General features: G+C 47.4%; 1 pseudogene; it reads left to right on the top strand.

The window, feature by feature from the left end:
• LOC130707602 (tyrosyl-DNA phosphodiesterase 1-like) overlaps nt 1-22,807 on the top strand; it is a 70,310-nt pseudogene extending 47,503 nt beyond the window's left edge.
• Nucleotides 22,808-24,926: the final 2,119 nt, after the last annotated feature.

The following is a 24,926-nucleotide window of genomic DNA, read 5'->3' as shown; positions in this document are numbered from 1 at the left end:
CACTTTTCACCTAGATTATTTTATTCATTCCTCATTATAACCCAGTGAAGTGAACAGATGGTGTTAAACCCATATTATAGACAAAGAAATTGGTGCCCAAAGGATGTAACCCCAAGGTAACAGCTGACCAAAACCAAAACTCAAATCTTATGAACCTGTTGCTCTTTTCAAGTTCTTGTTTTGCCTTTCCACTATAGGAGATGGACCAAAATAATGGAACGTTTCAGTAGAAAATGAAATAGCAATCAGTTTTGGGTTATCACATTGGTTACTATTAAATATACACTGAAATTGTTTGATATGGTGTTCTAAATACCAGTTTTGACCCGAAATTTGACAAGCAACTTTTGATCCCGCTTGACAGTGTTTTTTGTCATTTTGGATTCTGGATGCTGACGTGATGGCTTTTTAAGCCCGTGTGATTCGATTTGTGGGATCAAAGAGAGATGGATTCTTTTACAGACTAAGTTGACCACTAGGCTGGACTGTGCCGTGGATTGAAAGCTAGGCTTCCAAATCCAGATTCAAAAGGGGGTCGTAACATGCCTGTGACTGAGAAACAAAGTGAGGTTGCAAGTGGATTTCTCAGTCTATTTGGTGATCTGTCAGAATTGTAACTTGGAAAAGCCCACACCCACGTATCTTATCTCTTCTAGACTCTGCTCTTGCTTATCTGTGGAAAAACATGGGTCATAATCATTTTCATTTTTCTTTTTCTGCTGGCATTTCTTTGTTGATACATTGTATCTATAAATCAGATACCAGCCCCCAAAACACAGCTCATGTGATGTGTCCTTTTTGGTACTTAATCTGACAAGATTGTTGGACATCTGCAGGATTGGTTTAATTTTAACCATGCTTTTAAGTTCCTGGCACTTTATCACTCATATCTGTATTGAAAATTGGTAGACATGTATCTGTATCAAGGAGACCAAAATCCTTTGGACATACTTTACAAAATAAAATAGAAGCTCACTGTATCTCTGCCTCGGGGACTTGTGATAGGATTATTGAATCAGTGAAGCAATCTGATGAATGATTTTTGGACCCATCTACCACTATAACCTTCTAGGATTAGGAGGCCCAAATGGACCTGCCTTCTGGACAATTCCATTGCTTGGTGAGTCACACCAGAGAGAAGGACCAGAGTCAGCCTCCTATAAATTTAGCCAAGTATTCAGTGATGGTAATAGGTAGTATCTATTAAGCATCATGTATGTGCCTGGGACTTTACACACCTTATCTAATATAATCTGCACGTCACTTTTATGAGGCAGCTGCATTACCAGACCTTACAGGTACGGAACTTGAAGATGAGCAGTGTTGGCTCTAATTGTGATTGAAAGGTATGTGAGCTCAGACTCTGCTCTCACCCACTGGCCTACTGTGCCTCTCCTGCTTACTTGTCAACAATTAGACTTTTTCCCTAGATTTTGTGGTTTAAAAGTTTTTAATTCTCCAACCATAATGAACAAAATAGTCTTGATAAATTGTACCTTCTAAGCCTTTGTGTATTAGTCTCTTTTCTCAAATTAATTAGATATTTCCTGCCCGCCTATCATCTGCAGGATTCAGTCCTGGGAGACATCTGTGGGCTGGAATAGCCATCAACAGCTTTTTGAAAGAGCTGGAGGGGAAAGGGCTCAGTTATCCACAGGAGTGGGTAGGGTGGAAGGCATCGTGGACAAGGAAATGATGTTTGCGAAGATATGGAGGCAGTCGGTAAATCAATTCAGTTAAGGGTAGGGGAGTCATGAAAAGACATGCTGCGAAATAAGGTTGAAGGGTGGCTTCCCTGGAGGCGCAGTGATTGAGAATCCGCCTGCCAGTGCAGGGGACACGGGTTCGAGCCCTAGTCTGGGAAGATCCCAAATGCCGCGGAGCAACTGAGCCTGTGCACCACAACTACTGAGCCCACGCACCTAGAGCTGGTGCTCCACAACAAGGGAAGCCACCGCAATGAGAAGCCCGAGCACTGTGATGAAGAGTAGCCCCCTCTCGCCACAACTACAGAAAGCCCGCGCACAGCAACGAAGACCCAATGCAACCAAAAATAAATAAATAAATTTATTTTAAAAAAAAGAAAGAAAGAAGATTTAAGGGCATAAACTTGGTCAGACTGTGGAGGTTCCTAAATGCCAGGCTATACATTTGCTTTATATATGCTTCAGGAGAAAGGATGCATTGATACTTGGAGAGCCACTGGAGGAAGACATAGAATGAGAAACCGGAGACAGGGCAATCCGTTTGGATCTAAAGTCTGGGATGGAAAGGACTGAACTAGGGAGATCTTCTTGGAAAGAGAAAGAGAATGTTACAAGGGGTTAAAAAAGCTTGATCTCTGACTGTACATAGCTGCCAGTGGAACTGACAAGACCAAAGTCCCTGAGATTTCTGAGCCTGACTTGAGATTGTGGACAGAATCGAATTCAAAAGAAAGCTGGTTTTCAGAGGGGAAGGCATGCTGATAGTTTTCGGTTTTTGGGGTGTTGGATTTGGGGTAACCATGTGATATCCCAGTGGAGAAATCCAGCTTGTGGTTCAGATGCCCGTTTGGAAATTTGATGATCAAAGTTGGATGAGTCTGAGCCTCATCTTGTTAAAGTAACGGTTGCGGGTGGTGAGTGGGAAAGTCGCTGTGGCAGGGAAGAGAGAGGAACCATGGGCAGAGCAGAAATTTAGAGGGTACAGTTCGGGGTGGAAAGAGCAGCAAATCTGAGAGAAGCTGAGTCAGAGAGCTGGGAGAGAACCAGAATAGTCAAGTGGAGAGAAAGCCAAGGAAACCAGAGGCAGAGGAGGAGGAGAAAACCACATCAGCACAGCAGAGAGGTCTACAGCGGTAGGTCAGCTGCGGCACTCCTGAACATCTGGGCCCAGGTCGTTCTTTGTTACGGGGACGTCCTGTGCATTGTTGGGTATCTCGCAGCGTCCCTGTCCTCTAGAAAATGTCCCAGACATTGCTTCATGTCCCCTAGGGGCAAAATCACCCCCAGTTGAGAACCACTGGTCTAGAAGCCCACGGGGTTTGGCAGTTAAGAATATTATTTGAGTGGAAGGCAGACAACAGGTTTGGAGGGGAAGAAAGGGAAGCTGCCAACACCCTGTTTTAGCCCAGCAAGACCCACTGCAGACTCTGACCTCCAGAAGTGTAAGACCAAAGATTTGTGTTGTTTCAAGCCACTAAATATGTGGCAATTTGTAAGAGCAGCAGCGGGAAACTATTGCACACTGTATATCAATAAAAAAGACAATGACAATTTAAAAGTGGATAATTGGCAGAATTAAGACATAGTTTTAGAGAGAAATTTGACAGAATCCATCAAAATTAAAGATTCTTTCCTTGCATATACCTATATACAACTCACATCCTTTGCAGTGAGAATATCTTTCTGTATTCCTCAAAAATATTTTTCAGTACATAAAAAGAAACAGAGCCCAAGCACAATACAGGAAAACCTACAGCAAATGCAAAGGGGAAGGTGACTCACTGTCAGTGTGTGTGTGTGTGTGTGTGTGTGTGTGTGTGAGTGACAGGCATGCAGCTGTGGGGTTTGAGGACAGGGTGACAGCAGCACGAGCTCAAGTTGATCGTTTTCCCTCCTCGTCACCCCAGCTGCTCCATCTCCATCCTCTCTCACGTCCACTGTCGACATTCTGTTTATTGCATCTGTCTGTGAGAGCATCTGCTCCCCCACCCCCGTCCTCTGGGATGCATGGCTAAAAGCTTGGTCTGTTAGGCATCTCTGTGCTCCAGGCAGCCACTGCCAACATCAGGTACCAACCGTGAAAGAAGTGCTGTATCAAAGGACACATTTCCCAAAGCAGCAGTCATCCTCGGGGATTCAGACACCTTGCAACAGAATCTTAGAAGTAAACTCGGTCAGCCGCTCCAGCGCTCACGCTGGGGTTGGAGGTAATGGCTTCTGCTGCTTCTGCTATGAGATGTTTCTTAGGCTTTCAGATGCCATTGCAGGGTTGGCCCAGAGATCACCTTCCTTGCTCCCTTCTCCTTTCTCGTGTGGCTGTTTTCCCAACACGTTATCGTGGATTTTATCTTCGCAGTTGGAGTAGGCAGGTGGAGGGACTGAGGTAGTTAGAGGCGAGTATGGACATCTCTAGTCATTGTAGACTGTTGTCTGGAAAGGGATTTTTGGCCTCATCGGCTGAGATCCGTCATTCTAGAGACGAGAAGCTAAGGTCCAGGAGGAAGAGGAGTGCCTTTGGGTGTCTTTGGGGGCGATACCCTCTTTCCTGATTTGGGGTTCAGGGAGTTGTTCTCAGCATTGGCCTTCCTTTCTTCACCGTGTCCCTTATGTGGCATTCCTGTGCTTTACTGAGCTTTCTTTCAGGAATTCTCTGTTATACATTATTAGTTTAAATTTACTCTTAAAGCTTTAAACTGCGGGACAAAATTCCCATGGTGTGGGCTGAGATCAGATCTCTAGCTACAGCCACGCTCTGCAGGCCGTGGCAGAGAACTGACCACAGCTGAGCTCCTGGTCATTGAGGGGCCCATAAACTGTCCAGTTGAATAACTGACCGTTGGTCACCTTAGTAGGGGCTCAGGAAAAAAAATCCCACCCTGTGGAGGCTTTGTAATGTGTCAGTTTTACACATTTTGCCGAGTCCCTTTTCTGGGCTGGGCCAGGCTGAACCACATTTTGCAGAGTCCCTTTTCTTGTATGTTTCCGGTTAGTTTTCTTGTATGTTTCTGGTTAGGATGGGCCCCAGAGGAGATTCTTGCGGGGATTTAGAGGGCAGATGCGAAGCGCACTGTCGTGATAACCCACACATTGTCACCTTGGGCTGGCTCACCTTCTCGGCATAAGGTGGCAGCTGGCCCTGCATTGCTGCGTTTTTTCCTGGTCCTGCTGCAACTTCTCTAACCCTGGACCTTGCCAGGTATGTGCGTTTAGCTCTGGTGAGGGCCCGGCTTCTGCAGGACACCCCACCCTCAGTGCCAGAGGCAGCACGAAAAGACATGGTTTGAGCCTGTATATGTGGCTTCAGTTCGTTGCTTGTGGTTCTGGCTTGTTCTCCACTATGTATTCATCCTCTGTGGCTTCTGTCCACCCTGCAGACCTCAAGCTGCAGCTCTAGGGCAAAGACAGCAACGTTACCCAGACTGCTTTACTGGCTCTCACAGCTACTTTCCTGATGTCAAATTCTTGTAAATTATATATATTGTATATTTCACACACACGCGCGCACACACACACACACGCACGCACACACCCCCAAAGTGGTTCTGCTTCTCTGGTTGAACCGTGACTAATACACACCTCCATCCCCCAGAAGCCACTGTTTTATTCACCATGACTCTCTTAATGGCTCGGGCAGAGTTTCTGATGGACAGTACAACACGGGACATCCAGAATCCTACCCTCCGAAGTTCTCCAGCTTACAAACGTTCGATACCCCGGAGAATGCAAAGTCAGTTCAGACCCCAGCGCTCTCAGGTGATGAAGCACATCCAGTACCCAGAATGAAAGCACAGCACTTGGGGGAGAAGCAGCTCAGGCCAGCAGGAGACAGAAGAGTCATGGAGAGCTGAGCTTGAGGGGCGATAGTGGCCACAGCAAGAAGCCAGGACAGGCAGTAGACGTGGGTCCTGAATGGAGAAGACGAGAAGCTGGAACTCCTTTGGCGTTTCAGGAGCAAACAAGCTTGTCATAAACAGCCCTGTGGTGCCACTGTGCCTCTGCCAGACACTGGCGGATGCCCATCCACACGCACAGCAGGCGGGTCGGAGTCTGCAAATATGTACCCCATGTGCTGGCCGCCCTGCGTACCAGTGATCCAAAGTGTATTCAGAGTGTAGAGAAGTATCAGAGATGCTATTTCAGGAATAGAAATTTATCACCTAGACAGCCTACAAGAGACTTTTAGTCTCATTATTCAGGATAGAGTTTAAGGTTCCAGATGCTTAGAATTCTACTAGAAGCCAAATACAAAGGAGGGTTGCAGGAAACCGTCTGAGGAGATGTTCTCATGATTTCCACTGATCTTTACCTTGGAATAAGCCCTCAGATCTTAGGATGTTGAGGAAAATGTGATTAGTGAGGGAAGAGTGAGAATAAGCCTTCCGGAAAGTGCCTCTCGCCTATAATGTTCTGCCGACAAGTTGAGGGAGTTACCAGGAAGGCGATAATCTAGAAAGCTGGAAAAATTATTCATAGGAAGATGGCTTCCACCTCACGCTCACTGATTGGTTTTGCCACTAAACCTGTGTCTCGGCCCAGGCGGTCACTTTATGTTACTAACAGGCGAGAGAAATAAAAGCAAGCTGTTTTTCTAGAGTCGTAATATCACTTTATTGTCAACTTCCCACTTCCTCTGCATTTTATGTCTTTGTGACACGTCACCGATAGTGATGTTCATGATTGTGGCTCTTGGGCATCAAAGAAAGGTCCCCTGTCCTCAGTGTGGTCCATTTAAGAAGGTAGGGAGGGGGGCTTCCCTGGTGGCGCAGTGGTTGAGAATCCGCCTGCCAATGCAGGGGACACGGGTTCGAGCCCTGGTCTGGGAGGATCCCACATGCCGCGGAGCAACTAGGCCCATGAGCCACAATTACTGAGCCTGCGCATCTGGAGCCTGTGCTCCGCAACAAGAGAGGCCACGATAGTGAGAGGCCCGCGCACCGCGATGAAGAGTGGCCCCCGCTTGCCACAACTAGAGAAAGCCCTCGCACAGAAACGAAGACCCAACACAGCCATAAATAAATAAATAAATAAATATTTAAAAAAAAAAAAAAAAAGAAGGTAGGGAGGTCTGTGAATACCCTTTTTTTTTTTTTTTTGGAAGTTATAGCTTAATTGCTTTAAGAGCTTCCTTAGCTCTGATTTCCATACTCCTCCTTGTCCGTTCCCATAGAATGCTAAACAGAGATCGTTCTTTGCACCTTATTGATGCCTGTTTCTCCTTGACTTCAATCTCCACGACAGCAGTCCCAGCCCTTGGCTCAGGAGAGTGGTTGATGCCCCAGTGAAAGAATCTTTAATGAATCTTTCTGTTATCCACAAAGTCAGGCTTTAAGGGTCTAAATAGCTGAGGTTTTACTCTCCATTCTAAAAATGAGATAGAATTTGGGTGAGCCTAATTGAAAAAAATGGTCCCAGCGGGTTTACACTGATTAATGGGTGGATGAGAGCTCTCGGCCTGATTTGCTGCAGGAGAGAGTTTCTGAAGATGCCCCGGAGCTGTTCCATCTCCACTCCTGAGCAGCCTGCTTGCATCCTGGTGCCTCCGGGCAGGTCCAAGCCGCCTTCCTCCCGCTGCATCGTGGGATTTTCAGCCGTATCTACAACTCTTTGTCCACATAAAACACGATTGTAAAGGCACTATTTCTTTCTGGATACAAATACCAATCTAGTGCCCTTGGAGCAGTTTTCTTTTGATTGAAAGTAGAAATTAGCACTCCCTGGCCAAAACCAGAGGCAGAAAAGGGAATGTGAAGCTTAAGATACTACTCTGTAAGATTATATTGACATAGATTTTTGGTTAATGAAAGTATAGTTGATTTATAATATTAATTTCAGGTATACAATATAGTGATTCAGTATTTTTATAGATTATACTCCATTTATAGTTTTTATAAAATGTTGACTCTGTTCCCTGTGTTATACAATATATCCTTGTGGCCTATGTATTTTATACACAGTAGGTGGTACCTCTTAATCCCCCACTTCTGTCTTGCCCCCCACTTCCCTCTCCACACTGTAACCACTAGTTTGTTCTTTGTATCTGTGAGTCTCTTTCTGTTTTGTTATGTTTATAGTTGTTTGTTTTATTTTTTAGATTCCATGTGTAAGTGGTAACATACGGTATTTTTCTGTCTGACTTCATAAGCTTAATACCCTCCATGTCCATCCATGTTGTTGCAGATGGCAACTTTTCATTTTTCATGACTGAGTAATATTCTAGTGTGTGTGTGTGTCTGTGTATTATATATACGAGGGGTCCCCAACCCCCGGGCTATGGACTGGTACCAGTCCGTGGCCTGTTATGAACCCGGCCGCACAGCAGGTGAGTGGTGGGCAAGCGAGCGAAGCTTCATCTGTATTTACGGTAGCCGCTCCACACTGCTCACGTTACCGCCTGAGCTCTGCCTCCTGTCAGCATTATAGTTAGTTGTATAATTATTTCATTATATATTACAGTGTAATAATAATAGAAATAAAGTACACAATAAATGCAATGCACTTGAATCATCCTGAAACCATGCCCCCCCCACCCCACCCCCAGTCCGTGGAAAAATTGTCTTCCACGAAACTGGTCCCTGGTGCCAAAAAGGTTGGGGACCGCTAATATATACCACATCTTCTTTATCCATTCATCTGTGGTGGGCACTTAGGTTGCTTCCATATCTTGACTATTGTAAATAATGCTACTATGAACATGGGCGTGCATGTATCTTTTCAAATTAGTGTTTTTGTTTTCATAGAACATATACCCCAGAGTGGGATTGCTGGGTCGTCTGGTAGTTCTATTTCTAGTTATTTGAGGAACCTCCATACTGTTTCCATAGTGGCTTCATCAGTTTACATTCCCACTAACTCTGCACCAGGGTTCCCTTTTCTCCACATCCTCGCCAACATTTGTTATTTGTGGTCTTTTTAATGATAGCCATTGACAGGTGTGAGGTGATAGCTCATTGCAGTTTTGATTTGCATTTTCTTGACATAGTTTTTTTTCTTAAGTGCTACTTTTATATACAACAAAATGAGATCTCCTGTCTAGGGCTACAGCAGGGTCGTGAAAAGGAAAGCGGTTTTGGGGTGGGGGTCTTCCTAAGGAAGGATAATTATTTTAATAGCTGCCCTCAGGGGAAAACACAGGTGAGGGTGAAGCTATCTCTAATTAGCAGTTGGATAAATCTTTTTTTTTAACATCTTTATGGGAGTATAATTGCTTTACATTGTTGTGTTAGTTGCTGCTGTATAACAAAGTGAATCAGCTATACATATACATATATCCCCATATCCCCTCCCTCTTGTGTCTCCCTCCCACCCTCCCTATCCCACCCCTGTAGGTGGTCACAAAGTACCAAGCTGATATCCCTGTGCTATACAGCTGCTTCCCACTAGCTATCTGTTTTACATTTGGTAGTGTATATATGTCCATGCCACTATCTCACTTCGTCTCAGCTTTCCCTTCCCCCTCCCCGTGTCCTCAAGTCCATTCTCTATGTCTGCGTCTTTATTCCTGTCCTGCCCCTAAGTTCTTCAGAACCATATTTTTTTTTTTTTTAGATTCCATATATATGTGTTAGCATATGGTATTTGTTTTTCTCTTTCTGACTTACTTCACTCTGTATGACAGACTCTAGGTCCATCCACCTCACTACAAATAACTCAATTTTGTTTCTTTTTATGGCTGAGTAATATTCCATTGTATATATGTGCCACATCTTCGTTATCCATTCACCTGTTGATGGACACTTAGGTTGCTTCTGTGTCCTGACTATTGTAAATAGTGCTACAGTGAACATTGTGGTACATGTCTCTTTTTGAATTATGGTTTTCTCAGGGTATATGCCCAGCAGTGGGATTGCTGGGTCATATGGTAGTTCTATTTTTAGTTTTTTAAGGAACCTCCATACTGTTCTCCATAGTGGCTGTATCAATTTACATTCCCACCAAGCAGTTGGATAAATCTTGAGGATTATAGCACAGCAGGATTTACATTCCATTTCCCAGAATGCAGGACTCTGCCAGAAGCTGAATGGACATGATTGCGGCTCTCGGGCGTTGACCGTCGCTCTCGCAGCTGTGGGAGTTTGACCCGCGCTAAAACGCCTCACTGAGTCAACCCTCTCCCTGTCCTTGTCCCCGCAGCGCCAATCTGTCCAAGGCCGCCTGGGGAGCGTTAGAGAAGAACGGCGCCCAGCTGATGATCCGCTCCTATGAGCTCGGCGTCCTTTTCCTCCCATCAGCATTTGTAAGTGCACACTTGATAGATGATTGGTCACGAGTGAAGCGAATGGGGGTTTGTGTTCTCTTCTTGAGTCTCGATGTCCTGCCCGAGGTCAGGAGGTCGCAAGCTTGTGCACTGACCCGGAGCCCGCGCTCCCAACCGCAGGCTCGAGCCGATGAATTTATTCACCGATCACTGTTCTGGGTGTGAGGGGATCGCTGCTCTCGAGTGTTCCAGATTAGTGATCAAAGGCATTGCTTTGGGTAAAGTTAATAACAATCTTTAAATGAAGATTGTGAACCAGCATGTGAAAATTTACTATAAGGTAGCAAGTGACAAGTCACCAAAGGGGTGAGTCAGCCAAGTGCGAGGCTTGTTCTAGGTGACTGGAGACCGCCTTCAGAAGCTGGTCGGCTTGGGGGCAATGAAGGATGCTGAGTATTCTCGATCAGCGGAGAGGAGCTGGAAGGGCAGCCTCGTGGGAGGAATGGCCTGAGCACAAGCCGGGAGGCAGGGAAGCTCACAGCATCTGCTAGAGACAGAGTCCCGGGGGTCACAGAGGACGTGTTACCAGACTCACTGGGAAGCCCCCCAGAAGGGCACCAGAGCAGCCAGCTTGCATCCTGGTTTTGGAACAGGGCTCAGTTTCTGCAGCTGAACACCCAACAGAGTAGCTAGTTTTCGTGTAGGGACTGGGTTTTACAAGCCGTATGTTTCTCTCAACACTAGAATTCCTCTTGCCCAGAGAGCTGTTCCCTCTTTAAGAGGCACACAGGGTCCCCAGTACCCGCCTTTCACCCCCAACCCCACTCTGGGCACACACTCGTTGGCAGATGCAGTTGGAACTGTCCACACGATGTGATGCCTAATGCTTTTTTCTTTTTCTTTTTTTTTGCCCCTTGCTCTAGTTGAGCTAGACACACACGTGATGCAGCCCCATGGCAAACCACTTGGGCTGGACCAGAAGACTTAGCCAGGGCAGTGCTGTGTGCTTGTCCCGAGACTTATATCCAGGCCCTGTGATGTGTGGGTATGGTCTCAAGGCGAGCTGAGATTGCCCTCCCACCCAGCCTGACAGGCCTCCCCACTGTTCCTTTTCTCACGCATGCTCTGGGGAAGAGCTCCTCTCTCCCTTTCTCCTCCCCTCGCCACTCTTTATCCGTCCTTTTCTCTGTCTCAGAGGGTTTCACTACTAAACTGTCCCACAGGCCTCTCCTGAGGGCAGATTCTAGCACTTTTTGTTTCTTTCCTGTAGAGTGAAACAGCAGATCCTAATGCTGCTTACAGCTAAAGATCACCACCTCCGCAGCCCCGTCAGTAGATGGTTTCCGTAGACAAGGAGGTGACTTCCCTAAGGTTCCACCGCTGAGTGGATCTAGCTCTCAAGCCTCCGTCTCTAACTGATTCTCCTGTGATCTCTCAGCTGTATCACAGGGAGGTAGGAGATTCTCAGCACCAGGGTAATAATACACAGTCATGTGGTGTGATTATAGTGGCTGTAGCTTTGAACTCAGGCTAGAATTATCTCCCAATAATCACCTAAGTAAAGGAATAAATTCCGCGTCGCTCTTGTTTGGCTTTTCATGTCAGCACTTGCACAATTCTAGTCATTTCTAACTGTTCTGACCTTATCCGTCATCATGAAAATGATGCTAGGAAAGAAGTATACTGCATTTCCAGGACCACTCAACCCTTCTAAGCTACTAATTTTTACCTCTAATATTGTTTCTGTGTGTACATTAGAGAAAGAATGGGCATAATCATTTAGAATCCCCAAATTGACTCTGGACTAGACTATTATTTCTATACTTTTGGAATCAGAGCGAGTCCCACTAGAGCGCATTCTTGGTAAAGTAGAGATTTAGTTATTTATAAAGACCATCAGGCAAGAATATTAAAAAATGGACTCCCCCCCCCCCCCCGTCCTGTGCCAGCAGATTCAAGAGCGAGGCCCCCAGCAGGGGGACCGTGTAGTTGACATACTGAGACAGTGGCTTCTCCAGCAGGCGGTTCCATGGCGTCTCAGCGTGCAGATCCCATGGGGAGCAGTGCTTTACAGCAGGCTTGCTCCACAGCATTAACAAGGACCCACACACTGCCGCTGTCTTGCCGTCAGACTTTTTCCCATCTGGGCGGATCGTCGTGTCCTTTAGCAAATCATAAATGACTTGGGCAAAGTGCTGAGATGAGGCGTGTGGGCAGTACGCAAGTATTTGACCTTGCCTCCTAAGGAGCTATGGGTCGAGTTGAGCAAGAAGGTCGTAGAAGGGAAGCAGACGCCTTGTTTGAGAGACGTCCCAGGTGCGAGCTTGGGTGCTCAGACATGTGAGGAGGGCACCTGGCCTGAGCGTGCAGGACCCAGAGGGCTCAAAGTGGGTGTCCGAGTTCTTTTAGGTGCATTTTATAGATACGAACTTGAGCTGACATAGGCCCACAGAAGGGGAAGCGTCATGGAATCAAAGGAAGGGAGGAACAGCCGAGACGTGGGAGGGATGGGCCGGCCAGCTCTGGGGCCCGGGCAGCAGGCGGGCTCTCTGGGCTGCCGCCCCTGCTGTGATTCCACCACATGGTTTCTCGGCCCTGTTACCAGGGGTCCTGCATTTACAGTCACTGCGCAAGCTTGGGTCTGCCCTGCACGCCTCTCTCCTTCCCAACCCCATCCCCCAGTAGGGGCCTGTTTCCAGAAAAGGGGGTTTGTTGTGAGCTAGGAAGCCACTCAAGAGGTAGGAACTTACTGCCAGAGGGTTTCACCTGTAAGTGGGTTGATGTGTGTTTTATCTGCAGAAAGCAGTTAAAGGGGATCTTGCAACATAGGAGACTTTGTCCTTAAGCTACTATAACTCATCTGCATTATTTACTGTTACGTGGAGCTTCTGGGAAAGTAGTAGACCTTTGTTTGGCCCTCACAGAATTAACATTTATGGTTTTGACTTTGAGGGCAACCCAAAGATCTATGACAGGAGGTAATCAGTCATCTTGCTGAGGCTATAGGAGCACAGAATGAGACTTAGCTTGTGAAGGAGCGGCTTTCCCTCCTCAGAGTGCATGCCAGGCTCGTCACCGGACATCTGGCTGCCTGAGATGACCTCTCGTACAGTCAGCTCCACAAGCACCTCCTGAGTCCTCTTTGGTTCCTCCTGGGAACACAAGGACGAAGAGATGGAGTCTTTGTTCTCAGGAAGCTCATGGATAAGTTAAGGAAGCAGACACAAGTTATCACAGTAGGTGATGAGAGCTATGGGGCGTCCAGAATATAAGGACTGAGAAGAGGGAGTGAGCAGTCTGCCTGGGGGGCTTGGGGAAGGCTTCATTTAGATGACGTTTGACCTGGGTCTTGAAAAATGAATGTGGGTTCAACCGACCATCAGGGGAGATGAGGCTCCCAGCCAGAGGGAACAGTGCACGTTATATCTGAGAAATAGCAACCAGCTCCACGTGCCTGGAAGGGGCCGGGGGGTGGCCTGGGCTCTGCGTTTGGAGTCCTGTTCTGAAGGAAGGTGGCAAGCAGGATGTGCTGGAGTAGACTTTTTCCCACGCAAATAGTGGAAAGCCATCAGTTTTTTTTTTTGTTTTTTTTTTTTAATTTTATTTTATTTTATTTTTTATTTTATTTTATTTTTGGCTGTGTTGGGTCTTCATTGCTGCGCGCGGGCTTTCTCTAGTTGCGGTGAGCGGGGGCTACTCTTTGTTGTGGTGCGCAGGCTTCTCATTGCGGTGGCTTCTCTTATTGTGGAGCATGGGCTCTAGGGTGCGCGGGCTTCAGTAGTTGTGGCTCGCGGGCTCTAGAGCGCAGGCTCAGTAGTTGTGGCGCACGGGCTTAGTTGCTCCGCGGCATGTGGGATCTTCCTGGACCAGGGCTCGAACCCGTGTCCCCTGCATTGGCAGGCGGATTCGTAACCACTGCGCCACCAGGGAAGGCCAAGCCATCAGTTTTTTAAGCAAGGTTAGTGGTCTCATCAGGCCAATTTTCAGAGAATTTGAATCTATAAAAGTTATCTCCCCTTAGGATTATAGTGTAATTTATATCATTCAAGGGTACTTGAGGAGAAGGGCCTTACAGATACCGTCAAAATCATCATCTTAATCACCTGCGCCACACCGTTATAAAATTCTGATTCTGAATGAACTGCTCCTAGCCTTCCCCCCACTGTCCCAGCTCAGGGTGCAGCAAGTCATCCCCGACTCCTCGCTCTCCCCCCACATCTGTTTAATCACCTAGGCTTGTCACCCCTAACTCCTAATGCTCCCTGTAAATCTGTCACTTCTGGCCATCCCTGCTGCCGCCGCGTCCAGACCTGCCTCCCGGCCCACTTCCTAGGCCACCTCCAAGCTGCTCAGCCCACTGCTGCCAGAACGTCTACAGACCATGAATCTGGTCATGTCGCCCACCTGCTTCAAATCCGATGACTCCTTAGCATGGCCTGCTTTTCCCTTTGCGGCCTGACTCCTGACTCCTGGGGTCTGACCTCTTCCCTCTCAATCCTGGCCTTTCGTGTTGCAGCCACACAGAGCGATGGCCTCTCGTTCTGGACCAGTCCCCTTAGCCTTCTCTGGAGAAACAGAACCAATAGGATATATAGATACACAGAGAAAGAGGCTTACTGTGAAGAACTGGCTCACACGATTTTGGAGCGCAAGGAGTCCCAAGCCCTGCCGTCTGTGAGCTGGAGACCAGGAGGGCTGGTGGTATGGGCCAGCCCAAGTCTGAAGGCCTGAGGACCGGGACCCCATGCTTTCCGTCCCAGTCTGAGTTTAGGAGAAGACAGATGTCCCAGCCAAGCAGCCCTTCCTCGGCCTTTTTGTTCCACTCAGTCCCACTGGCTGGATGGTACATCGTTGGCACGGATCATCTTTACTCAGTCCACTGATTCAAATATTAACCCCATGCAGAAACACCCTCAGAGATGCCCAGAGTGATGTTTACCGGTTACCTGGGTATCCCATGGCCCAGTCACGTTGACACGTAGAAAGAACCACCATACCACCCTCCTGAGCAGCCTTAATCTGTAGCAGGAACGACCCCCTGAGGCCCCTAACCCCACCTGCCTCTCACATCTCTGCTCCAGGTGTCCCTCCTCTGTGCCCACAGCCTTCGAGAACCGGGGCTCTTCCTGTGTCCCCTGTGTTGTCAACGATGACTCGTGTATCTCCTTGACTGGGCTGGGAGCTGCTCTCACGGAGGGCCGGCACACGGGAGGCTCTGAGTGAAGTCTGTCGGTGTTGCTCCCTTGAGGTTCGCGGAGTACCCTCTCCCCTTTCTGTGAGGAGAACACGTGTGCAAAGCAGCGGCTGCAGAGGCAGCGTGGATTTAGTCCAAGGGGCGTCGGGTGCAGTAGGTGCTTAAGTGTGCTCACGAATCTCGTTGTGAGCAACTTGCAGCGTGGGATGGCTCACCTGTGGCTGTTCTGTGCAAACTAAACCGTACACACAGGCTCACGCTCGCTCTCACTCACTCACAGAAGTCTGTTGCCTTAACTACAAATGCCAATCCCTATATATTCATTTAATGTCTTAAAGATTTCTGTATTGGCCAGAATCTTAAAAGAGTTACTGACAGTAAGGCAGTTAGTTGTGAAATGAAGCCCAGTGTGATTTCTTTCTTTGGGTTTCTCCCTTCAGTACTATCAAGATACGTCCTTTTATACCTTTAGTTACACATTTGCCAAAGACTTACTTAGCACCCAGTTTTGTAGTCGTTCTTCTGACTGGACAGCATCCAAAATCCAGTTTCTTGAGATCAGCCCACCTTTGTGGCCCTTAGGCAGAACTCCATGTCCGAAACGCCCACGTTTCTGAGTTAGCAGCAGCCGGAATTGCCACTTCTGTCCTTCACCAGTGGCCATCCTGATCTCTGTGCTCCTGAACGCTGACTTGAGGCCAGCATTGCAAACGGTCAGGTTTTGTGCCCAGAACGGCACAGTCTCAAGCGCTGCAGAGGTGGTCGGCCGGAAGAAACCCGGCAGCTCTCCTTTCCCACGGCCGTCATACAGGCCTGTCACTCAGGAACCAATGGCCGTGTGAAGGGACACGCTGTGTGGCCTACAAACTGCAGTGGATGGAGAGCCAGCACTACCCACTCATAATTATGATGCCATTTGAAACTTCTGGGATTGATCTGGAAGCTGATAAGTCCCTGGTAACCAAATACTGATTTTTTTTCCCATTTTTTTCTGCTGCTTTTAAATGAATGAATCTGTAAACACATCATTTCGAAATTAACCTAACTTGCCATAGAGCATGGAGTCAGTAGCTTTCCCTTTGATTAGGAACACTTGGAAGGGCTTTGGGGGTTAATGTCAAGGTACATTTGACTGTGTACCCAGCACTTGGCTGTTGTTGCTACATAGTAGGTGCTTAATAAATGTTTAATTGAAGACTTTATTCTTTCAACGTCTAACATCAATTTATCAGTTTTATTGTGTTTTTTGAGTTGTCCCTTTAATTTAGGTGTATTTAACTTTTAGATTAGACTAATGCATTTAGGTTCAGAAAAATCTCAATATAGGAAAGATCATCTAATGATTTCAACACCAGCAGCTGTATTCCAAACCCTCAGTCATCTGTATTTCAGGGAGATAGAAATTTTCTGTCTTTGAACTCGGTGCATTTTGGTGTTTACTGAGTATGTACTTTGTCAGGCGCCCACTAGGCTGCCCAGCACTTTGTGTCTAGAACGCCTCCTACCTCTGGGAATAATGCACAAACCATCTCAGAAGGATGGATCGATGTCCTGAACTCCTTCCTCCAGAGGGAGGTACCCTGAACATCCCTGCCCTTGTCCCAGGGCTGAGAGCTAGCTCAGCCCCTGCTCAGCGCCAGGTTCACTTGCTCCCCAGATGGCGGGTTCTCTTTCCTATAATCGGAGTCAAAAATGCTGCCAGTAAATCCCCAAGAACTTTCAGTCTTCAAGTCTCTACTTTCTCTTTTCTCCATTCTGGTTAAACTATTTTATTGTCCCTCTGTTGCCAAAGATGACTCTGGCTGGAAGAACTAGTACAATTGACAAGAGCCGCCACATTAACCCCCCCTTGTGCTCCCCGCACCGCCTCTGACAGCCTGCCTTGGACCCAGCGCATGGGTTCAGGGCCCTCAGCGTTTCCCAGGAGGCCACAGCTGGGCAACACTGTTTCAGGTGGTGGTTCTTTGTAACCTCTCATGTTCTCTGACTCAGCAAATAGAGCCACGTCCTGGCATTCCACTGCTGCCACTCGCCCATCCACATCCGGTCATCCCAGCCGATCCCATCTGCCCAGGCACGAATTCTTTTTTTTTTTTTTTTTTTTGGCCACTCCATGCAGCATACAAGATCTTAGTTCCCCGAGAGCAGAGATCGAACCCATGCCCCCTGCAGTGGAAGCGTGGAGTCTTAACCACTGGACCACCAGGGAAGTCCCCCACTTTCTTTTTTTTTTTGGCTCTGATTTTTACTACGTTTTCCCTCAGCCTCTTTCAGATACATTTCTGTCTTTCTGTTTCTCATCCAAATTCACCTCACTTTTATTTCATTGTTTGTTGTGATGATACTTACACTTGGATCCCCATTACCATCTCTAATCCATCTCGCATTCCTGTTGTAATAGCTCTTGGTCTTCGGGCTCTAGCAATTCCCAGTCTGATCCATTCTCCCGTCTGTGCCATTCCACCTTTACACTGGAACTTCTCTGTTCAGAACCCTGCAACTCGGGGCTTCCCTGGTGGCACAGTGGTTAAGAATCTGCCTGCCAATGCAGGGGACACGGGTTCGAGCCCTGGTCCGGGAAGATCCCACATGCCGCCGAGCAACTAGGCCCATGTGCCACAACTACTGAGGCTGCGCTCTAGAGCCCGCGAGCCACAACTACTGAGCCCACACGCCTAGAGCCCGTGCTCCGCAACAGGAGAGGCCACCGCAATGAGAAGCCCACACAGCAACGAAAACCCAACACAGCCAAAAATAAATAAATAAAAATTAAAAAAAAAACAAAACCCTGCAACTCCTCACCGTATATCACAGTAAAGGCCACACTCTAAACGGGGTCCTGTGACACCCTGGGTTGTAAGTGAAGGTTAACCAGCACAAACTTGCTTCAGGCAGGGCTAAATCCAGGGGCGTGGGCCATGTCATCAGTATTCAGTTCTTCTAACACCCACTTCTGTTTGAAGGACATGAGACGCCCCCCAGCAGCTCAGGGCTCGCACCTTGCCAGGTGAGCTCCCCAGAGAAAGATGATCTCTTCCCCAGCACTTCTGACTCAGGCCGCTTGCCCATCCCGAGTCACTATGGCCAGAAGTTGGGCCCAGATAAACAGGTAGAAGCCTCAGATGTCCAAAGCCGCTTCCTTCGAAACCCTCTGCAGCCTGGCTCTGCGTTTCTTCTCCAGTGTCCCAGGCTCTCCTCCGGGGCATTGCTTCACTCGCTGTCCCCCTGAAATGCCAGCTCTGTGCTTTTCCAGCTCCGCCTTTGGTCATGCCGGTCTTCCCCTGATGCTCTTCCCTGCCAACTCTCTGTCTATCAAAATTACATCAATTTTTCAAGGCCCAGCGAAAATATTTTCTACAGACCCTTTTCGTAACCTGCCACTGGCAAGAGGTCATTTCTTCCCTTTCTGCCTAGAGTTTGTGCCCGGCGTCTGTCACGTGTTGCCTTTCACGGAGTTACTAACCACTGTCTTGGTTGGTGCTGTCACCCCTACCTTCCTGCAGGTCTTCACTGGCACAAAGCACTTTTGTGCATCTTGTTGCATTTGCTTCTGTGCAGATGCCTATAAAGTAAGCAGGGAAGGTACTTTAATCCCATTTTTGCAGCTCAACATTGCTTGACCAGCTATGCACCAAGACTTGTGCTAGGTGTTGAAGTAAGAAACGTTAATATGGTAACATCCAGAAAGTTATTATTCCAATTTTACAAATGAGGACATTGAGGCCTAGTGAATAAGTGGCCAAGTGTCCCACTGACCATCTTTTTTAGTTCCTAGCACACGCAAGCTCTTTGCCATCTCTGGGCCATTGCAGATGCTGTTCCCTCCTCCTGGAACTTTTTTTGTTTTTTTTTTTTAATTTGGCTACACCAGGTCTTCATTGCGGCATGCGGGATCTTCGTTGCAGCATGTGGACTTCTTAGTTGCGGCATGCAAACTCTTAGTTGCAGCATGCGGGATCTAGTTCCCCGACCAGGGATCGAACCCGGGCCCCGTGCATTGCGAGTGTGGAGTCTTACCCACTGGACCACCAGGGAAGTCCCTGGAACATTATTATTTCCACTCTCAACTGACCAAACACTATTCACTTTTTGGAGTTTAATTAAAATGTCACTTTTTTAGGGAGGCTTCCGCTGAGCACCCCCTCACCCCCAAATCTAAGACAGGCCTGCTATTCTCTCTTCTAGGACTCCTCTGTTTCTCTCATAGCGCTTATCAAAAATTGTAGTTATTTATTTTACTTCTGTAAATGCATTTGTTTAATGTCTCCCTACTAGACTGTACATGTCACGAGAACAGGGATCGTGATAATTGTTGTGACTCTGGTGCACTCAGTGCCCGGCACCCATGCCTGACACAGAAGAGGGACCCAAGAAATAATGTGTGGGATGAATGAATGCAAATGTGAGCCATTCACACAGCCCCTAAATACCAGCACAGAGACTCAACTCAGGTTGCCCAAAGCCCAGGTCCACACAGCCCTGACACTTAGCTCATCTTCTGAAGAACTGTAGTTGTAGCTCTTTATATGGGTTCATAGACGTTAGCACTGTTTGATATGTGGGTATTTAGGATGAGAAGGGTGGATCTGTGCGTGGATGGGTGGCCAGAGGAATGAGGCAAAAACAGAATGCCAGGATCATCCGGGAAGGGGGCCAGGAGATGATCAGTGCGGGGAGGCCTGGGGAGGGCAAAGCCGACGTAGTAGGCACCCCCACTACCGGGCAGGTCCTGTGTGAGGAGGCAGTGCAGTGTGTACATCGACCTGGGTGTGGCACCTATAGTTGCACCCTGATTCAGATCCAGAGTTAATAGTAGCCTATTCTCGAGTTCTTGGGATGAACCTTCCATTTTGATGGGTCTTGAAGAGTTCTCACTTTTATATTCCTATCCCATCGTATTGGACACTTTCATGATACATGAAAGCAACTTTCATTCTTCACCAGAGTGAGCAGCCCATTACTATAGATAGCAATATCGAAAGTATTCAGAGGTATTTTTACACAGTGTCTTCTACACACTCCCTGCTGCTGTACACAGAGGTTAGTAGAAATGGGCTGTAACATCCAAAATTGTTTTTCTCTTATGTCTTTGTATCCTTTATTAGACTTTTGCAAACTTTGCTATAGTTTATTTTCTGACATTTGGACCTCTCATTTTTAGGAAAGAATATTTGGGGGAGTGTTGTAAATATATTTGACCTACTGAATATCAAAAATAGCACTGAAATAACAAAAATAGCTCTGAATTTTGTTGTGAGTATCATAAAAATATAATTGCTTCTTGATATCTTTTTCCAGAAAATGAGATGCAATTATAGATTCTGTGTGTCTGCAGGGCCTGGACAGTTTCAGAGTGAAACAGAAATTCTTCTCAAGGAGCCAGGAGCCAACGGCCTCCTTTCCTGTGCCGTATGACCTGCCTCCAGAACTGTATGGAAGTAAAGGTGAGACACTGGTGAAAGAAAACCTTGGGTGTGTGTACGAGAGCAGAAACAAACAGAGCCCAGGGAAAGCCATTGGGTTGGGCTCTCCCTGGGAGCCTGGCTTGTGGGTGGCCCTGGAAGCGCAGGTTTTTGCAGAGGCTCCCTTGCTGCCCCGTGTGTGGCCACCAGAGCCGCAGTTCTCAAACTGGTTGGTCTCAGAACCCCTCTACATTTTATTACTGAGGACCACAAAGGGCTTTTGTTTACGTGGGCTTTTATAGCTATTGATATGAATCATATCAGCAATTAAAACCAATAAATTTTAAAATATTTATTAACTTATTTTAAAATACTAATAAACCCATTTGTATATTTAAAAATATATAAAATGACTATTCCCAAAAACAAGTTAGTTTGGAAGATGGCATTGTTTACCTTTTTTGCATACCCCTTTATTATCTGGGTTGACAGCCGGATTCTCACGGCTGCTCTGTTGTGTTATCACACAGGTCGTGTAGCGTCTGTACACGCATGTGAAAGTGACAAATAATGGCTTAATGTTACGCTGACAGTAATTTTGAGTTTACAGGTATTTCCCCCTCCCCAACCCCCTTAAAAAGTAGGTCCCCAGGCCACACACTCTGAGAACTGCTGCACTAGGTGAGGACTTCAAGGGCAGTGACCAGGTATTTTTCGCAAGAGAAAGCCAGTGGAGTATTGGTCCAGGTTCCCAGCGCTTTTTGGAGGAAGGCTGGCTGGGATGGCGGCACCACCTCATCCCAGCTCTGGCCCAGCCCCGCCGGCCTCAGGGCTACTCTTCTCAGCCCCAGAAAATCTGTCTTTGGGGTGAGTTCACACTTCATCAAGCTCACCCCGGAGGAGATGCGTAATGGGGACAAGCTTATTAATTTAAAATGGCAGATTCTTATATCACTGTGGCTGGCGTATTTTCCCCTGGAGGGTAGAGGCCTGCACAGGTAGCCAGATTGTAATCTATGGTTTTTGAGTGAAGGCTGAATGTGACCAGGGAAAATTTGGTTTTTGATTGGTAAGTTTTGATGATGCCACCCCATTAATACAAACTCTCGGACTCCCTAACGGGGTCAGCCTTGCCCCAGTGGGTCCCTTCCTTCCCTGAGCGATGCTGGTTGCGTTCTAGCTACCTCCCCGCCCTCACTCGCCCTTTTGGCTTTTGTGGTGAACCAAACCTGCCCTTCTGATGGACCCGTTTCTCAGATTGTATTGGCACATCTGACAGAGTTCATCCTGCCTCGCCCAGCTGACTTCATCTCTCTCTGATCAGTCGTGTGGATACTGTTTCGGAAGGTATTCTTGTTCCCTTCCTTCCAAGCCATATGCATTTTTCTGAGTCCTCTAAATGTGTCGAGTCCTCTAAATGTGTTGTAAATTCACACACGTTCATTTTTCACTAGCAAGAGCTTTTACCAGAATTTCAAGAAATCCGTGACCACTCCTCCCCACCCTCCAACCCACAGATGCTTTAGATCCAGGCCGTGTTTATGTGCCAGCCTGACAACTTATTAAGTGACCTTGGGCAGTGGTTTGCATTCTCTAGGCCTTAGTGTCTCTGCAAAATGAGAACATGAGAGTGCATAGCTCACTGTTGAAGAGTGACTGAGATATGGTCTAGAAAGCATCTAACCCAGTGTCCAGCTCAGAGTTAGCAGCTGATTACTGTTAGCCATTGTTTCTGTTATTTAAAATGTCCAGTTCAGTTACAACAGTGGATTGATGGCCATCCCTCCCCCTCCCCCTGATGAGCTGACATTCAGAAGAGGCTGAGGCTTGTGCAGGACAGTCCCTAGCCCAGGACATGACCCAGTGACCTTCCCCCTTTCTGGCTTTGCGCTGCACCTCTGTCTTTTCTCCCTTTCTCTGCTCTTCATGTCCCTCACCCCTACCCCCAACCTGAGTGCTCCTGAATAAACAGGTTGGAGATGGGAAGGACTAACTGTGACAGCCTTATTTAGGCTTAGCCTCCTGCTGTCTGGCCTCAGGCATTGTACCTCCCACCCACAGCCTGGAACCTTGGCTGGAATTTCACCCCCTCCCTTTAATCCTAATCTCCAAAGGACTGTAAAAGCAAGAATGGAAGAGGTAGAGGAGCCTTAAAAATATCCTGAGGTTCCCTCAGTTCCACTAGAAAAAGCATTCCCAAGAACTTAAAAGTTTACAACTAGGTAGTGTCTTAGACCATGTAATGAAAATGGTAATCCTTTTATTTGACCAGCAAGCAGAGGTTTTCCATTGTTTAACTGAGTTTTCTGTTTTTTACGCATTTCCTTTGAAAGACATATGCGAGAGAGACTGGAACATTTTAATTTTTTTATCGGTACTATTTTAACCTTCCACACTGCTTTACTAGCGTGTAGAATAATGCCAGGGATTCAGATATCAACATTTCCTGTAAAGCCAACATTCGGGGGAGTCATGTGCACCTTAAAAAGGCATCTTGGGCTTCCCTGGTGGTGCAGTGGTTAAGAATCCACTTGCCAATGAAGGGGACACAGGTTCAATCCCTGGTCCAGGAAGATCCCACATGCCGCGGAGCAACTAAGCCTGTGCGCCACAACTACCGAGCCTGTGCTCTAGAGCCCGCAAGCCATAACTACTGAAGCCCGGGTGCCTAGAGTCCGTGCTCCGCAACAAGAGAAGCCACCGCAGTGAGAAGCCCGCGCACCGCAACAAAGAGTAACCCCGGCTCGCCTCAACTAGATAAAGGCCGCGTGCAGCAACGAAGACCCAACACTGCCAAAAATAAATAAATGTAAAAAAAAAAAAAAAAAAAAAAGGACATCTTACCAGTGTTTGGAAAAGTTGAATGGTTAAGAATATTTCAAAAGCACTGCATTTGGGGCTTTCCTGGTGACACAGTGGTTAAGAATCTGCCTGCCAGTGCAGGGGACACGGGTTCGAGCCCTGGTCTGGGAAGATCCCACATGCCGCGGAGCCACTAAGCCCGTGCACCACAACTACTGAGCCCGCGCTCCAGAGCCTGCAAGCCACAACTCCTGATGCCAGGGCGCCTAGAGCCCATGCTCTGCAGCAAGAGAAGCCACCACAATGAGAAGCCTGTGCACCGCAACGAAGAGTAGCCCCCCCCCCCCGCACCGCAACTAGAGAAAGCCCGCACACAGCATGAAGACCCAACGTAGCCAAAAATAAAATAAAAAAAAAAAAAGCACTGCATTTGAATAAGTGATTTTCAAGCCACTCTAACATATATAAGATCTTGTTCAGTATTTTTTAAGTCAAGAGACTATAAGAAAAGCTTAGCAAAGAAATATACTAATGTGAACAAATCACAGTTGGATACAAGAGACCACCAGACATCCTGACACCAAGAAACTAATCAAATAAAAACAAAGACTCAGCTACAGGGGCACCTGCTTTGTGCTTGCTGCTTATTCTCTCTCCCCACGGGTGTATCATTGAGAACCTGCTGTGCACAGACACCAGCTAGGTGCCTGGAATAGATCAGTGAACAAGACAGACACAAATCCTTGCCCTCCTTGAGTTTATATTTCTCCTCCCATGAAAAGTTACACTTACCCAAACCCATTTTACTAGCAGGAACTGTGTTTTTAAAAGAGAGCTTTTACAAAGCAAAATCACTAACATTGTAAATCACACGCTGTAGCATGCAGTCCCTGACCACAGGGACACACAGAGGGAACCACGCCCCCCAGGTCGTCCTTCGTCCTCCCCCACCGTGGCCTTAACACAGGCCTCAGCCGGACTCTCACCCAGACTGTGCTGCGCTTTCATTTCCCTGGTTCTGTGCTCCTCCCCCTGGATGCCGTCCTCCACGCTGCTGCCAGGCTCATCTGATCGTTCCCTCTCCTGTTTTAAATCCTTTCATCGTATTCCAGGAAAAAAAAAAAAAAAAGACGTTTTTCATCCCCTTTAGCCTCAGATCCCGAACAGATTCTGTGAAGATCACCTTTAGAACTTGACGAAGGTGCACATTGCCAGGCCCCAGCCCAGACCTACTGAAACGAGCTCTCCAGGGGTGGGTCCCAGAAAAACGTGCCGGCAATTCCCACATCAGCCCAGTCAGGGAACTGCTGCACAGACACAGTGGGGTTCAGCTTCCCAGCAGCAGGGCATGCCTGCTTGTCTGCCTGCCCCCTGGACCGCAAACTTGAGAGGCCTTCGTGTTTGTCTAGCGGAGTACCAGGCATCTAACCAGCACTACCAAGTATTTCATATACACGTGTGACTATCATGAGGCAAGTTGTTCTCTCATGGGACGGTTTAGGAGGATTGCCTAAAACAGGCCTTCATCTGAGCCAGTGAGTGGTAATGGCTGATTTCCAGTAGTAATGGGTAAAAAGACACAACAGAATCATAACCCCCCTCTTTTCACCTTCCTCTTGGCCCTTTTT

The sequence above is a fragment of the Balaenoptera acutorostrata genome, chromosome 3 (genome assembly GCF_949987535.1).
Source record: "Balaenoptera acutorostrata chromosome 3, mBalAcu1.1, whole genome shotgun sequence".
NCBI classification, from domain to species: Eukaryota; Metazoa; Chordata; class Mammalia; order Artiodactyla; family Balaenopteridae; genus Balaenoptera; species Balaenoptera acutorostrata.
Note: the sequence above shows the minus strand (reverse complement) of the source record. Positions and strands in the feature narration are given on the sequence as shown.